Here is a 19480-nt window from a genome sequence, read left to right as displayed (position 1 = left end):
GAAATAAAATCTAAACAATCTAGTAATGAAGTACCGATAATCATAACACACAATTGGCAAACTGGCCTAAAAGAATCTAGCAGTACAACAAAAAAGTCAACTAGGGATAGACATTACACTGTTGTCCTAATGACATAACTCTCCAAACTTTTAAACAAGACGTACTTTAAATGCTTGGAATAAGCAATCATATAACTTGCACATCGACAAAATGATGATAATGGTTGCCGTAATCAAATCAATGGGGCATGTTGGGTGCATACAAAACATCCCATAAACCTCCAAATATCAACCAGAAATGAGTTCCAATCTTCTATAAAAGTGTGCGACTTAGATCCACAACTAATCAAGACTAAAAAACTAGTCCCAAAACGTTAAACTGGTGTTCTCAATACCTTCTTGTTAAAACCACGCACACTCCTATATGGTCTACTCTTGAACCAATGCAGACTTCACTTGAATTCATTCAATCTCATGAGGAAGGCTGAGCATTATCTCTTGGAATGGAAGTCCAGTCAGCAATGAAATTCCAAACAAATTCGGAAGTGTCATCAATGTAATCAGGATACAGAGAACATGATGGAGCCCCAAGAAAAATGCCAACAGGTGATTTGGGCAGACTTGGGTAGGTGTGATGAGATCATTTGCTAATTTACAAGATAGGTCACAAGTTCAAATTCCACTGGGGGGTAGGGTATGTACGCGTCGTTTGTAGCACCAAGCGCCTCTCGAAAAAGAGTACGAGGTAGTCCCCTATCACTGTCACCATATCTAAACCTAAAAACTTATGGCATAGTGTCGTGGACTATAAAAACCACCTTACCTTTACCTTACCTTACAAGATAGACCTGATTCACAAGACAGTAGACATTCTAATAGTTGTTCAACAAGAGATTCATTCACATTGATTGACTGCATTATTGCATTGCTTCCTGAACCATTGTTTGCTAGAATATACAGAGCTCATGAAACGACAGAAGTTGTGTTGCGATCGAGGTAGAGTTAATATTTACTGTACAGTAATGGAAAAAAGAGCAGAGCATTGGTTGTAGAAATTCCATATTTAAACACAAATTTGTTTACAAAATATATAAAACAACTCAAATGTCGGGGTTGTAGCCACCAGGAAACATGATAAACTCATCACACATAAGTCATCCAATTGACTATGATAAAACTCATTTGTAAATGTCGTATTAAAGTCTTTCAAGACAATCCCTGGTATTGAAGGGTCCTGAAAACATTCAACCATCATAAACAAAGTTCAGTACTCTGTAAACCCAATGCAACAAGTGACAATACAGATTATATAGAAGACTAACCTTATTTACAAAAGACATTAATGATGATGGAGCTGTGCCAGGATTAGAAGTGCTAGCTTTTTTATCTTGAATTGATTCCGGTCCAAATGATGCAGTTGCCTGTTCCAAAGCTTTTAGAATGACCTTTGCCCTGTCAGAATCCTAAAACCAAAACAACAGTATCCATGAGAATGCAATTACATACAATACTACATCAAATGTCAGCTAGAAAAGGAAAAAGTACTACAATATTCAGAATGTTCCACCTAGGTCCTGATCTGAATTCCAATGAGAAAAACTACTAGTTTTTTAATTTCATACCAAATAAATGGAAGAGATAGCAAATGAGATAAAATAAGAGAATACACCATGAAATATGGATTTTGTTCATTGATTTTGATGCCATTGATTACACTGAATCAGTACATGGTATATTACTATAGAGTTCAACTTTGAATTCACCAAGAAATCCATTATATATAACAAATGCAAAGTTGGCCAACAAAGTAAAAATACAGAGAGAGAATGTACGGGCCAAATTGCTCCAATCAATGTTCACCATTTGAAAGATACCCTATTAACTATATACCTCCTTGTAGATCCTTGTCTTAAAAAAATGGTTCATCATTTTGCAATCCATATTGAAATTAGATCAATCTTATGAAGATCAATTAGTTGATGATCCTCGATGCCCCTTGATATAATAAAATTGAATGCATAAAGTTTAAAAATGGAATAAATATTATTAATGCAAGCTGCAACAAAATAAGAAATAGAATTGCACGGCTATCCAACCTCACATTTTTTTGAGCCAAAGTTGAAGGTCATGATAAACTATAATTCAAAAACGGAATCATTCATTTATTGCTGCAAGAAATGGTTGTATTTCTTGGGATATTATCTGTTCAACGTTCAAACACTTCAAAAACACCCACTAACAGATTAACTAAATGACCCGTTCAAAATATGTATCACCATCCATCATTTTCTCCTGGCTTCCTTGCCAAAAACAATTCACTGTTGCACCCAATCATCTAACATATAGATATTTCCTATAATATATTTTAATTCTCAAAGACAAAGTTTGAACTTTACCTAGTCTAAAGGTGGTTTTGCCTTCTATGATGCCAACATTGGAAAAAATCTCTTTCCGTACTCGTATAAAAGCAGCTTTGCAATAGCCGTCCCCTCATCATCTGAAATAGGGTAAATATCTCAATGTGTTTAAAAAGGCTCTCCCTCACCTCTCCAAAATTTTTAAAGGAGACACTACAAAATAGCAATGGATTGAGAGAATATCCAATGGCATGGAGGGAGCCAATGTCACAGAATTCACCACATATCGACCAAAGTTTGTACCCAACGAACACCTATCCTATCCCCAAAAATCCATTTAAATTCCTCTGAAATATTTGTCCATACAAACAGATAATATTTTATTTTTGAGCTGATCTTAGATAAGCTTTTTGTGAAAGTTGATCTTAATTGTGAAAGTTGATCTTATCATTTTGTAAAATCAATTTTCATGATTGCTTTTGCACTCAATCATACTCTTTTATCTACTTTTGTGAATGCTGATCTTATCATTTTAAAAATTCAAACTTTTGAAGATCACTGGCTTATGCACTCAATCTTACTCTTTTTGCAGCTCTATTGTTCAAAGAGATGGTGAGGGGCGACATTGAAATTTCAGAGCGGGCAAAGCTCAACTCACTTATCCTGTGGTTCGCTTTAATGTGTTATGCTATGAATGGAATTGATACTCCAGTATTGTCTGCATGAGAAAAAGAAGAGTAGAGAGAGTGCTTGACAAGATAATATCAAATTTATTAGAGATGTATCAAGAAGTTGTTCTTGCAAATTGGCTGCGTGATTAAATGTTTTCATCTTCTGACTAGCCGAATCTGCAGAATTGCTATGATGCTTGGTGCCACTCTTCTCACAAGCTAATCTGAATCCCATCCATCTTTTGAGGAATTAGCCTATATGAATTCATATACATAGAATTTGAAGTTGAATTAATATACATTTTGTATAGAATATTGGCTAGGTGTACAACTCTAGCTAGATAGCTAAATAAAGACACTCCTTATTTCTAAATTCCAAACTGATGTGGATGTCCTTTATTGCAAATCAATGTTGGTGCATTTTAATTTCTTAATGTAGGTTAAGAGCTCAAATTCTTTAAACCATCTCTCAAACTAAAAGCAGATTGAGATATTTCTTAGTGATACTGACATAATTCCAAGATTATGGATTCCTGCTATTTAATCAGATAGATAATCTGCAGGCCCGAGCCTAAAAAAAAAGCCTACAACACATCTATTCACACCAAACTCACCTACTCTCCAAAGAACAATAAACAATAAACTTCCATAGAACGTTACCTTGTCAAAGCCAATATCAAACTTCTGATTTTCGGGCTTCCAATCATTGGTAAATGGTAGAATCTCTGAACCCTTGTGATAATGTGTTTTTTCGTTGTTGAATATGTTTGCTACCTCCCACCCTTCAATATCCCATCCACTCCACTCTTTGGAAATGTTTCTCAACACCCCAAGGATGTATGCCAACCTTCAAATATCTATACAAGCCTAATCACATCTGCCACAGTTTTTCTAGATTGCTGATCCACTTCCTTGTTGCTTATAACAGCAGTCAATATGCTGATTCTTGGTCCATGCTGATATGGAAGTATAGAGTTCTAATATAGACTGGAGAGGGGATAATCTTAATAACACAAAACCTTTTAAACCACCTTCCCTATCTCTGCGAATGAAAACATGTATTTTCTGTCACCCCATATGAAAATATACGTAATTTAATGTCCAAATAGTAAGTAATGTATTCTTGTTAATAATATAATGCTAACATACAAATGTTCAATCCACCACAGAAGTACTATGCTCTCCACCATAAATAGGAAACCTTAAAGATCATCGTAACCTCGAATTCAAAGAGAAGATAGAAGGACTGTAATCTAAATGCCAGTATAACAGCAATATTACACCAAAATAGTAATCTTCATTTCACAACTATATACAAAACTCTTTATTTCTCTTCTCCACACATTCTCCCCTATCTTAGTAACTTGAGATTACATAGTTTTATACGAAAACATGACCTTTCACCTACCCTAAGAGGTTCAAACAATACAAATGAAGTGAGGAGAAGGACATTTAAAGCCATTTTTCTAAGAGCTCTATAAAGCATCCATTTGAGACTGTCATCTACATTCAATGTGGCAGATTTAACAATGTATAAAGGGCACATTCAACCTACTTCATAAGTAGACTCAGACCTTTCTCAAATCACTTCCAAGTTACCCAAGAAAATAGATATACCCCTTGAACATGAAAAGATCCTTAGTTCAAAGATTGGCAAATAAAATAGATACAAAACTTACATGGACTACTTTATAAAGTGGAAGGATAGACCTGAGAGTGAGGCCACTTGAATACCTGAAACTGAATTCAAAAAGAGAGAAATCGGTCCTCAACTAATCACCCCTATTGTCCCTTAACATTTTCTTTCTTTGTGGGGGATAATGGTGTAGGAGTATGTAATGTCCCTTTTCTGATTTTTTATGATATTTCCAACCTTAATCAGATCTTTAAGATCAAACAACTGCTATCACAAAGATCCACCAAATTTCTTAAGAAACCCCAAATCGGGTATGTCGAAAATAGTGCCAAAAAGCTTCACAGCTTCACCTGTTATTAATAAATCTGAAAGTAGACATTTTTACAAAAATTTGAGCAGCATAACAGCCTATAAAATGTCATTTCCAGATCTGTATAACATGCACACAATAGCTCCCAAATGGAGGACAAAAACAATGCTCATCGGGCTCCCGAAATTAACACAAAATGCTCGGAAAGACCACAAAAACACCCATAAACTATCTCAGAAGATTAATCACGTCCCAATACATATATTCAGCTCTATTTTAACAGCTTAAAGTCTGAAATACAGCAGCAACCAAAACTGATATGAAATGCTCAACTAAAAACACCAAACTCATGCAAAAAACACACCCAAAAACCCACAAATCTACACTGTTCAGCACAAAGGCAAACTCTGTATGAGCATGCACATGGAATGGCTTCAAACTCCCGTCCTTAGCCTTCCTGGAAACCTGCAAACTCCCGTTCTTGGGTCTCCCTGGAAACCTGCAAACTCCCGTTCTTGGGTCTCCTTCTCCACAGGTTTGGCAGCCTCTGAAGAATAACAAAGAATGAGTGAAAATCAAGTCTGGAATCAGCCCAAAATGCCTCCAAACCCCTTAAAAGAGGGCATAACTGTAACTCACGTCCAAGAGAGGTTAATGAAACTTATTTTAATAATAATTTTCATTTATTAGTCCAACGGTTTCCAAAGATTAACCCCCTTTTTCCGAAACTTCACTTTCTTGGGCCTGCCTGCCTTAGCAAAGATTTTCTTTTTTAATTATTTGAAAAGGGGACATGACAAGTCCTCCCCTCCCAAACATTGCTTGTCCTCAAGCAATGGCTGAATAATAAACCAATCAATCCACCTGGATCCCAAATGTAGTCATGAACTATACTACTACCAATTAACACAGGCTCCTGCAATATCCTCTGCAATATGACCAAGAGGAATCCATAATCAAATTGACAATTATAGCTCAACCAAACTCCGAAATCACCACTACCACAATCAAAAACCCATGAGGCACAAACTCTTAGAGCATCAGAACCCAAGTAAAGTGGACAAATCAAACTACCAACACAGTAAGTACCATCAACGCATCCCACTGGCCTATATGGAATGTACAATCCAACTCTGCAACAATGGTGAACCCTCTCGAATGAAACTGTACCAAGTATGGAGAATCCACACACTGTACAACTCCTGCAGTCAACACAACTCTGCAAATCATCGGCCACTATCTCATAACCATAACTCCCATACACTACTGATGGTGAAAAGACATTACAAGATAAAGAGTAAGAAATGGAATCCAAACCAAATTTGTCTGCCATCAACTCCTCAGCACAAGGATCAAATGCTAACTGATGTACATACCCCACAATATAATGTTGATAAAAAAAACCAACCTTAGTCAACAGCTCACCATGAAGAAGTGATACAACCCACTGTGACTGATCACCAGCTATGTCAAGAGATGTCATAGCCAAAGGAGTAGAATCAATAACAACACCTGCTAAAGCATCACTCCAAAACTCCTGCTCTAAGTCATGTATTATCAACCTGTCAATTGCAGGACCTATCACCATGTCATGCCCATCACAACTCTCATCCCGAGGCATCAAACTATCCCATAACTGATGATAAGCACTAGGAACCAAAGTACATCTCTGTATCATCATCTCATCAACATGGTCATCAAAGGTAGATAGATGAGCATACCTCACAGTGTAATGCCGATAGAATGCACCAATCTCAGTCAGTGGCTCAAACTGCAATCCAGATGTAACTAACTGTAATCGATCATTAACCAAGTTGGAACTGACTACTACCTCTGAAGACATTGTGAAGGGAGTAGTATTACTAGCAGGAACCATGCCAACTGTCGACTCACCAACATCACACATGACCTTTGATACATCTCTAGTCTCTGTGCCTTCAGTACTAGAGGCCACCACCCTGTTAGGCATACAATAATCTGCTACAAAACCCAACTCAACTAAACCTGACTCTAGTGGGAATGAACTTGATATGCCAATGTTAGTATCAAGGATGGATGCATCCCCATCTCCACTATCTCTGACAATCTCAGCCATGGACATCCTCGAATCACCAAACACCATAGCTTGTTACTGTATAGAATCAGATAAAGACCGTAGTCGCTCTAACTCCATGGTCACCTTAGCCAAATGAAACTGTGACTCCTTGAAAGCCAACTGTGTACTCTCAAGAATCTCAGAAGTCACCTCAAGCTGCTCAGTAAGCTCACTCACCTCATCTTCCTTGACCAACAATGCATCATATGCTGTACTACCCCACTCCATAAGATAATCTCTGTCAGCTACCAACTGCATATAATTCTATCTCAAAATCCGAATAGCCTCCCATAAAGAGTGGATCTCTATCAAGGAAAGATAACTTCCTTCCTGCTCATCATTAGTAGGAGAACCCCATCCATAAACTGCTAACAACTGACGAGCAGCATCGAAATGTTGGCAAGTGATAGCAATGTCTTGGTCACTAACTCTCAACTGATTAGACACATGATGGCACTGGCTTGACTGTCTCCTACAAACCTCCTCTGATGCACTGTCTGAAGGAGTGTCCTCAAAGTTACTAGTCTCTAGAGTATTACCATCCATATCCTGTGAATCAAATCTAAAGCTCATATCAACATACGGAGTATCAAAAACTGTAGCACTGCTGTCCAACTCCTCTATACCCAAAGAAACTAAGTCTTCAAAATTTCCCACTACATCCTCCTGGATGTCATCAATGCCAATATGATCTTGGGACTCATCTATAGACACTGCCAAATATGAAACATCATCAACACATTCCAGCAAGTATGGTCGACTGGATATATGAACAAAGCCCAACACCGGTGTATAAAAACTAATACCAACATCAGACAAGATACTGACACAAGAAAAGACAACACCGTGTAATCTGCTAATCAAATCCATGATAGCACCCAAACAAACACTGCTACCAAAAAGTGTTAAAGATCTCCAGTCAACTGAATCCCAAATGCCAATATAACAATCTCGAGTCCATATCCGTAAACTAGAATCAACTGGTAACTCAAGAAAACTCCTCACCTAAGTAATATGACCAATACCAACTAACTCCACATACCTGTCAAGATGAGATAATGAAGTCACAATACTATCTTGGTTCACCTTCAGCTGGCTGGACAAATCATGTGAAGTACTACCAGCCTCAACCTCATGTGATGAAGCATCTAACTGTGCCTGGTACTCTTTCTCAGCAAAGTCATGAATGCTCAATGTCTGCTCATCTCTACCAGGTATCTCACCATCCTGCACAACAACATCCTCATAATCATCATCTGAACCCACTACACTGTAGTCACTGCCTATTGTAACTATACCATCTTGAATACCTGTGGCATCACCCTTTGACGACTTGTAAACAATTGTCTCAATTTGAGTATCAAGTTGACTGTTACTATCAATCTGTGTGATATCCTTTCCCACCACCTCCTGTGGCAGAGTAGAATCTGAGACCTCTACCTGGCTATCAGCTAGTTTCTCAAACTCCTCATGCAAGTTCTTGTGAATTGTGTCATCTGTCCTGTGAGAAAATTTGCCAAATAGAAATCTAGTCAACTTATCCACCTTAGCTGGGTCGGACAACATGTCATTCATTATACGATGGTGCTCAACCAACTGTTTAGACATGTCATGGCTTATTTTCATAAGTTTATCTCGAATGTCTAAATAACCATCCTTCCTACTGTTTTGACTCTAGATATCAATTGTCCAAGATCGTGTCCTCTGAGACTCTGTACTATACCTATCCATTCTGGATAAAGTAGAGTGTAACCCCAATAGGATATAACTTCTTCAAACACCAAGAACTAACATGCAATTGATTAGAAGTAGCATGCAACCATAGATTTTGACATGCAACTGATTAGAAGCAACATGCAACCACCAAATTATGACATGCAAGATCTGGGTAGTTGTCAAAACTGACATGCAAGATCTGGGTAGTTGTCAAAACTGACATACAAACTTCTACAACCACCAAATTCACCAAGAACTAACATGAAACTATAGATTTGGACATGCAACTGATTAGAAGCAACATGCAACCACCAAATTATGGCATCCAAGATCTGGGTAGTTGTCAAAACTGACATGCAAGATCTGGGTAGTTGTGAAAACTGACATGCAAGATATGGGTAGTTGTGAAAACTGACACGCAAACTTCTACAACCACCAAATTCACCAAGAACTAACATGAAAATGATTAGAAGTAGCATGCACCCATTAATTTTGACATGCATCTAATTAGAAGAAACATGCAACCATAAATTATGACATGCAAGATTTGGGTAGTTCTCAAAACTGAAATGCAAGATCTGGGTAGTTGTCAAAACTGACCTGCAAACTTCTACAAACCCTCAGGCTGGCAAGATCATGGCTCTGATACCACTGTAATGTCCCTTTTCTGATTTTTTATGATATTTCCAACCTTAATCAGATCTTTAAGATCAAACAACTGCTATCACAAAGATCCACCAAATTTCTTAAGAAACCCCAAATCGGGTATGTCGAAAATAGTGCCAAAAAGCTTCACAGCTTCACCTGTTATTAATAAATCTGAAAGTAGACATTTTTACAAAAATTTGAGCAGCATAACAGCCTATAAAATGTCATTTCCAGATCTGTATAACATGCACACAATAGCTCCCAAATGGAGGACAAAAACAATGCTCATCGGGCTCCCGAAATTAACACAAAATGCTCGGAAAGACCACAAAAACACCCATAAACTATCTCAGAAGATTAATCACGTCCCAATACATATATTCAGCTCTATTTTAATAGCTTAAAGTCTGAAATACAGTAGCAACCAAAACTGATATGAAATGCTCAACTGAAAACACCAAACTCATGCAAAAAACACACCCAAAAACTCACAAATCTACACTGTTCAGCACAAAGGCAAACTCTGTATGAGCATGCACATGGAATGGCTTCAAACTCCCGTCCTTAGCCTTCCTAGAAACCTGCAAACTCCCGTTCTTGGGTCTCCCTGGAAACCTGCAAATTCCCATTCTTGGGTCTCCTTCTCCACAGGTTTGGCAGCCTCTGAAGAATAACAAAGAATGAGCGAAAATCAAGTCTGGAATCAGCCCAAAATGCCTCCAAACCCCTTAAAAGAGGGCATAACTGTAACTCACGTCCAAGAGAGGTTAATGAAACTTATTTTAATAATAATTTTCATTTATTAGTCCAACGGTTTCCAAAGATTAACCCCCTTTTTCCGAAACTTCACTTTCTTGGGCCTGCCTGCCTTAGCAAAGATTTTCTTTTTTAATTATTTGAAAAGGGGACATGACAGAGTACGCCAATTTTGGCTTCGAATACTCAGTATTGGGTCATGAACATAGCATAAGTGCTCCATTATAACCCACAAGTGTGTTTTTGCTTTGGTCTTGCTTTATGTTGCATCTTATAATCATTTTCCTTTTCAAAACTTCCAAACAGCTAGAAGTGTTTCCTAGCTAGTCAAAAGCCAATCAAAAGTGATCAAACAACCTAGATATGGTTAAAAAAAACTTGGAGATAGGTGGAATATGATTTGATAAGTCTTAAACATTCATTTTGTGGCAAGAAATCCAAATGTTGCCATCAAAATGTCAACTTTACAAAAATTGAAAGGTTACAATGTTGCAACTTTGTGCAACTTAGGAAAATCAATGGTGTAATTTCAAATAACAGTTATCTCCACCCTTCCAAGGGTTGTAATGAGCATTAAAAACATATATAAGCCTTTTCCCGAAGGCAATCACATGGTTAGAGGGAATTTTTATTGCACAAGATTAAATGAAAATTGAGTTTTTGATTGAACTTATGTGGGTTACACCTTTCTTTCATGTGATCATGAATTATATGTATATTTTATTTGTAAATAATAGTTAGTACTAGTTGCTATCTAGGTTTGTATTGGTTTAGATTGAACATTGCTGAGGTTTTCTTATAGTTTCTTCAACTTATCACACATAGAGAGTTTAAAAAGAAAATCATCATCAATCCTACAAATTAACCTAGACCATTAATGATGGATGGATCACCATGTTCCTATAAGATTTATGGTTTTGGTATATTCTTTGTAGCACTCTGGATAGTATATAGGACCAAAATTTGGTAGTAGGTTAACTTAAGGTTAATGGTGTGACGACCTCATAACACCGTCAATCATGGCTACCATATTCACCATGACCAACCAGATTGCTTGATTGATTTCCACATTTTGAAGAACAGAAAGGGTATGAGTCATCTCAAACTAGAAGATGATGTTGAAGATAATCTAAAGTGCGCCATTGCAAAAGAAATTCATAGATGGTGACAATACAAATAATTTGAATCAATCTTTACAACCTACTAGCTTCAGTGAACCTATTTATGTAGAAGCATATGTTACATTTCATTAGTATAATTTATTCTTTGATATTATATTAATCAATCCCACAATGGAAACATTTCAAAAATAATTTTTAGAATTAGCTTCTATGGGTGAGATCAAACTAGTTCAATGGTCAAAAAATCATTCTTTTTCTCTAGAGTCAAGCAAGCAGATAAAAGAAAACATAAAAGTGTCTTCAATTAAAACTAGTAATAGATTTTCTAACATTATTTATGAGACTATAAGTGTATTGAATGACATACATATTCACATTATGGACTACATCTTCAGAGTTACTTGCCTTGATGAGTAGGAAAAAATGGTGGTCTCAAACATAGTTATTCATGATGATAAGTTCCTAAAACATATTGTGTAATAAAAAAAATATGACGTGCCTCACACCCTTATCTACACTTCATGGAGTCTCTAGATTTCTGGATGCAAATTGCAAAGAGTTTATTTGGTGAGAATGCTTTTGTGAATGTTAGTGTTGAGAAAAAGTTTGACGATATTATATCAGGATGAGAAGTAAAAACCAAGGCATTGCATTGAGTTAGGGTGATAAGATCACATTCAAAAAAAGGACTAAGTTTGTGTTGATTGGTGGTAAATTTTACTTCTAGGTTTTCTGTAAGATATGTTTTTACAATTGGTATATATTTATGTACTTATGATTTTTAGCAATTAAGATTCTCCTTGATGCACACATAAATCAAGACAAAAGTTAACTATCTAAAAACTAGTTGAAATCTAAATTTGACCATAATGTTCCCTATAATGAAAGCTATTTTCTTTTGTAGACAATGGATATAACATTCATTGGAGCAAGCATATTTTAAAAGACTGAACTGCATCTTAAAATTCTTGTTGATAGAAAGCCTTGAGCTATAGCAATTAGTTGTAGTTTTCCTAATCAAAACTTTATGCAAAAATTGGCTTATTAGAAAAACGTACATCAAATCTTTACAACTAGTAGCTCTTATAACTAGAAAATGGATGATTGTTGGTAAGAAGGTCAAAGATAATAACATACAATATAAATAATTTAAGAGACAAAATAGGCATCTATAAGAAATAGACCATAAACCTGTGACCACTTGGTTAGGAGAAATTCTTTATCCAATGTCATTGTTTATGTAAGGCATATCAGTAAGCCTTAGCTACTACAACAAGTTTGTGGTTTCAAGAAGATTGCCAATCATTAAGCGAGGAGAAGGATATTTGAAGCCTTTTATCTAAGAGCTCTCTAAATCATCCATGGCCTCTATAAGAAGTTTAACAAAATTCATGCAAAGGATGGGCAACTCAGTACAACCAAAGTTATGACTACCAATGAATTTAAACCTACTGCCAATAAAGCGATGAAGGTCAGAGCTATAAGAGTCAAGAAAATAAAGTTTAATGTGGTCTGGAAAGAGAGACAAGTTATGTATGAGAGATGTTTTTAATAGGGCATATCTATGGTAGGTTGTTGACATATATTAATTTCTTCTAGTCAAATTATACATTTATAAAAAAAGTTTCCCACCAACAACTTTCCACCGAAATCTACATGTTTCCAAGTGATGACCATCATATTTTGCACATGTAATTTTACTATTATGGGATTGTATTCTATTCTATATTTTTCTAAAGACCTTTATAAATGATGGATGTGTAATATTTGTCCCTTGAAGCATGGTATTTGGGGAAAAACCTACCACAACTTCAACCTAGGAAACAAAGATGATCATTGCAGACATGTTTGCACTTTTTTATTGATGTTGTGCACCTCCATTATGTTTTCCCATTAACAAAACTATTGTTTGAGAAGAAAAAGAGCAACAACGTGTATTTGTAAAATACTCATAATTCACTAAAGAATAAGGGCATGCACTTTTAACATAAAATGAGCATGAAATATCAATAAAAAGAAAGAGAGAAAACAAAAATTCGAACACATGAACTTCTTCCACACTGTTATGTTGTCTTACTACCTCTTGATTTAATAATCCTAAGTAGAAATTGTTTATGTTCACATTTCTAAACAATCCATATAATTTCTTTCAAGTTTTCTTTCTTCTTTGAAATCTAGAAAAAGTAAGATGACCAAAATACCTTTTGCCAAATTTCTCAAATGAAGATTAAGAAATCTTAATTAGACTAGATAAAACATGCTCTACTAGATTATTTCCTAAAATACATTATAATTTATCTAACAATAAGAATGATGAATTTAATATTGCAAAAGAACAGATGAATAGCTTTAATTATAGGGAGTAAAAAAAATCTTACTGGAGTAGAATTGTCTTCATCCACCCAAGACTCATTTACTTCTTCTTCTTTTCTTCATCGTCCCATGGGCTTGTTGGCTTCTCCTTAACAACTACTAGAGCAATTGGCACAAAATCAATAGTCCATACCCATCATTTGCAACCAATAACAAAACTATCATGTACAAACAATAAAAGTGATATTCAATATAAGGGTGAACAAAAACAAAATTATTTGAATGAAGATTTTAAAAATAACCTATATCTTGAACTGAGGACCTTTATTAGGTCCATCAATAGTTTTGCCATCAAGTTCTTTGATTTCTTTATCAAGATCCTATTACAAAACAAATGATACCCACTTAGCAAGAAACCACAAAATATGCACCATTCGAACTCAACAACGAAACCAAGCATAACAACCATTATAGAATGTGAAAAAACAAGTCAAAAGAATACATTAAACCTCAAATGTGTTAAAAAATGTTATAATTTTATATCAATCAAACTATGGCATGGAAAAAGACCAAATCATACTTATGAAAAATTATTGTTGTACCATTTGATCTTATACTTACAACACATGTAAAGAAGTGAACAAAGGCAACATTTACATTACTCTTTCTAGATATAGAAACTCTTTCTAACTATAGCCAGACAAATATCTCAACAACTAGTTGAGAAAATTGACCATTGTCAAATTTTTATTTTATAATAAAAAATGAAGAAAAACTAAGCCTTCTAAAAAGGTTCAAATGAATTTCTTAAAAAGTCTTCATTAACATTTTTTGGAAGATTGTTGACAAAATAAAATTTAACCTGCATTTCAATAATCAAATCAAAAACACATGATAGTTGATACATAATTATTTGTCTCAATCATGTAGGAAAAGCATATAACCTAATATGAGACCTTGGAACACATAACACTAACAAAAAATACTCTACTTCACTTTCAGCCTAGTCCACTATAGGATGCCACTTGCCTCCAAGATGACAATCTTGTTTGCTCCCAACTCGATAGGTTTAGTTTCAGCTTCACTTGGTTTCGAGAATACTTTAGTATTCTCTACTTAATAAGGACAACCACATGATGGTGGAAGATCATCTGGCCTCACCCCGCTCCCCCTAACATTAATCTAAATTCTCCATTATCGTCTAATTACGTACTTCATTCATTCATTCATCCATTTATGAACTATAACATTCAATTAATATAATCACATAGCATTCATAAATATGTAATACTAATGAAGAATTCATTAACACATAAAAATATTCATTAACATGACATAAATATCAATATTAATATGCAACATTCATATAATTACTTAAAACAACATTCTTTCATTATCAAAAAAAGTTTATCAAACTAGGTTTATCAAAAAGCATTTTAAAAAATCATGTCTTCTTTTTGTTTTTCTTATCTCTCTTAAGGTAAAGGCTGATAGGAGCATCAATAGAATCCTCATTCTCATACTCTTGTGGCACATGTAATGTCAAATTACAATGCCTCCTCCTATTTTGAGGAGTAGAAGGCTGCTGCACTAAAGGGGGCTTTGTTGCAAGAACAAGTAAATGGGTTAAATTGGCATACTCTTTTTCTTTTTTTAACTGTTACAAATATTTAATTAACCAGTATAACATAACATGAATTTTTCTTAACAGAAAATGTCACATTATGTATATTAACATTTCGATATGCCAGCACCTCAACATGCTGAACACTTGGAACATGTTCCACTCCTTCACCACATTGTTCAACATGCTCTAAAATACTCAATAAGAGGTTACATGTCGAGTTACAATTGAAGATGTTAAATTGTGTTCATAATTGCATAATTAATTTCTAATAGAAAATTAATACCTCCATACTATGGTGTAAATCATGACCTTCATCATCCATAGGTTTTGTGACAAGATATGAATGCTACATTGAAATGTTATGAGCATTGTTATGTAGTCAATTTATGTTCGAAACTAACTCCAAAAAAAAAAAATTTCAACTATTCAATTTTATTTACTTTTCATTTGACCAATTTACCTATCTCTCATTTGGTGCACTTGATTCTTGGGTATGGATTTTAGATCCTTGGAAAAGGCATGCAACCATGACTTTATAGCCTCCCTTTGAAGGGAATTTTTTATCTTCATCATTGAGCTCTACATTGGCTTCTGAGCACTGTATTTTTTTCTTAATATCATTAGTTTTTCATGTGTGATTTGATTAAACAAAATTTTTTGCAATATAATATTAAAAAAAATATGAAATCACATTTCTACTACTTACAACTTGAGACCAAATATTCATATAGCCACTAGATCCAAGTTTGTGCTGGCCAACCTTTTTTAGTCTCATTTTTGTAGCCATTGATGTGTCCTATAGTCTATGACCACTTTGAAACATGTTAGATTATATATTTACAATAACCACTAATTAGTATGCATATTACATTCTACTTATCATGACATACCTTCTTTTGCCCTCTTTTGGCTCATTTCCTTCATTATCACGTTGCCTTTTCTCTTTTGCATATTCTATTATTTAAATCCACTCCATCAGTGGAATCATAAGAGGATGGTCATACCTTGGGTTCTCCTTTAGACCCCTTCTATAATGGTCCCTCATAGTCTTTATATGTTTAGATGCTCTTTTGAGAAGTTGGGCAATGTCAATTTTTTTTTCCCAAAAAGGTCCTCAAAAGATGCAATGAGTTCATTTCTTAATTCAACGCCCTGTGCATTCCACCTTTTTTAAACAATAAGATTTTTAGAACAATAACTTTAATATAGTATAATAAATGGAAGAAAAGAAAAATATTATAGCAATGATGTGAAACCACATACCATTTATTTATGGTGGGTCCAAATAGCCTTAATGTCATATAAAAAAGATGGTCAAAGAAAACATTATTTCCTACAAAAACATCATCAAATTATCAAATCCAAAATGAATTATGTATAATTAAAGGACAATTAAAATATAAATTATAACAATTTTAAAGCACCTAGAAACTTTTGTATTTTTAATGGAAACATAGTTTTCTCTTTCAGCAATAGTGTCCCCAAAAATGAACCAGTACTAGTCACATGGACTACTCTAGGAAATAGTTCAGCTACAATAGTAACGGTATCTATTGCTCTATCAACTGAAGGACTATCTATTAGTGGGAAAAATAGGTTCATGAATATAAAATCCACCCCACAAAAAAAACAATGGATGATTAGCATATTACAAAATATAGAAAAACAAGGTTTTACTAGTTGTACTTGGCATACTCAAGGATGTTTGCATGCTCCTTGTTGCAGATAATACACTCAAAAATATCAGAGCAAAAACTGAAGGAGGTGTCTACACTTCATCATGAGCTAAAGTATACAATATTTTTAGAAAAGACATTTACAATGGATAAAGATCAAATGGGATACTAGCTAGGACCATCCAAAAATAAAAGTTAAGTGTTATAATGTTGATGAAAACAAGTAATGTTGCACTAGTTCCACTTTCAACATTAGATATCTTATTTCTACACTAAGTAATTGCCTTAAATAAACTCAATGGTTTAATAATACTATAATTTTCAATAATTTTGTAAAGAGAAAGTGTTACTTATATGAAGGTTGTGTGCTACAACCGTCACCATGTTCACCATGTGGTCTCACAGGTGTCACAAATTTTTGTAGAAAATTATATAATATTTTAGATCATAATCCATAATATAGTATAAAATATAAAAATCTACTAAACTTCTATTATTGCTTGAGATTAATTACTTACCTTCAAATATTGGACTCTATGGACAAATTCTTCTTTTTGTGCATATGTCTCCTCACTTGTGTCACCCTCCATGACAATGTTAAGAATTTCATCACTGTATCTTTGTATGATTTGTTGGATCATGAACACAGGTTCTGCACTAAGGGTGATGTCATTTAAAAATTATGCCCATGTTTCAGATCACATTTGATCTATTGTCATTTTAGCTTTTCCCTATCAATAAGTATCAAGTTTTGACATCAACAGCAATAAAATTCCATCAAAATAACTCTAAAACCATAAGAAAAAGAAAATAATAATAAAATGTTTGTTTCTATATAATTTGGACAATTACAATAATTAAGGTTTACCTTTGCTAACGAAGGTGTCTGAGATGGTGCATACACTTCTATCGGTGGTAGTCTATCCATGTTTCTTTGTGAAAAAGATTAGTAATTTAAAGCAATCAGCAGAAAAATAAAAGTAATAGACTTTCCAAAAAATATTATTAATAAAATAGTAGATAGCATATTAAAGTTGATATTAATTGGAGGCAATAGGTTTAAATGTTATACTTACTAGTCTCATGATAGGAATTTTTTTGTATCTACATGATTTAAAGTGTAATCTATGAAAAGCTCTTCCCCTACACTTATTTATTTTATCACACATATAGAAACATGATTTCCCTCACATGCCTTGAATATACAGTTCAACCACTTATTAGTTGACATGGGTTCAGAACTATTTATAAATCCTGCAATATTACCTATTGCTTTTGGCCTTCCATCAATATACATAGTAAACATTTTACTTTGACAATTTTCTTTGCATTGTATACTTTTTTTTTATTGGAGAATCCACATCCAATTGTTGTAATTGTAACAAGGTCCTAGAAACTCCATCAATTCAATAACTTTATTGTAACATACCTTTATGTCATCCATAAAAAATAGGCCCAAAACATGTAATGAAGATAGAGATGTGTGATATATCCTTTCTTTAATAGAAACATTACTGTTAACTAGAGGTAGTTCCTTCAGTAGCCGTTCTTCCTAAAACTGTGTGTACCTTAAGGGAACATTCCTATCACCTGTGCTCTCATTATCATAAGAACATGAGCCCCCTCAACAAGAAAAAAATGCATTCATTTATTTAATTTTCTTCTATTCTTTTGACCTCTAGTTGATCTCCCTATTTGAGACCTACTAGATGTCTCATTGTTGTCTTCTATTACAACTTTTTCCTCACTCGAGGAAGATAGATTAGACAAATACCAATTTGATGATACTTGTAATCCATCAAATAAGAGACATACTAGGACTAAAGTTGATGTTGATAGTAAAGTGAAGATATGAAAATAATTTTTTTTATCTATATGGTCTATTGACTAATACATGTTGATCCATGTGATTATGAAAGATCCTGGTCAAAGGCATTGAATAGCCTACATATGTAAGTTATTTGTCTTAAGTTAGCCAAAAAATTGATCTAATCAATGTGTATATCTACATAAATATTGGACATATTGTACTTAATGTTTGTATTTGCACATATGGTTTTGAAAGAAAAATTTGGTCACATCGCTCATCAAATTCACTCATATTATAGTGAATGAAAATTTGTCCACTTACAATGCTCTATATACTATAAATTTCATATAATATAAAAATTAAAAGATGCATTCATCAAAATCATTATATATTTTAAAATTATTTATCTCTACTTTATGTATGGTAGTTATGCAATATCATTGTATATACTCTATGGCACTAGAGTTTAACACATAATAACTTAATTATAAAACCATGAAAGTCAAACAAATTTCTATAAATAAATCATGACCCCATAATATTTGAAATTGATCATACCTCAATAGAAAATTTATTGATCATCATCTTCATCCATGTCATCATCATCATCACCATGATCGTACTTGTCACTTTGATCATCATTATCACCATCACCATCTTCATCACCATCATCATCATCTTCATCACCATTGTCATGACCATCATCACCTTTGTCATCATTTTCTTCATCATCAACATCACGAG

This window comes from Cupressus sempervirens, chromosome 7 (genome assembly GCF_028749045.1).
Source record: "Cupressus sempervirens isolate cs-2001-9-10 chromosome 7, ASM2874904v1, whole genome shotgun sequence".
In the NCBI taxonomy this organism is placed as follows: domain Eukaryota; kingdom Viridiplantae; phylum Streptophyta; class Pinopsida; order Cupressales; family Cupressaceae; genus Cupressus; species Cupressus sempervirens.
This window is presented reverse-complemented; position numbering follows the sequence as displayed.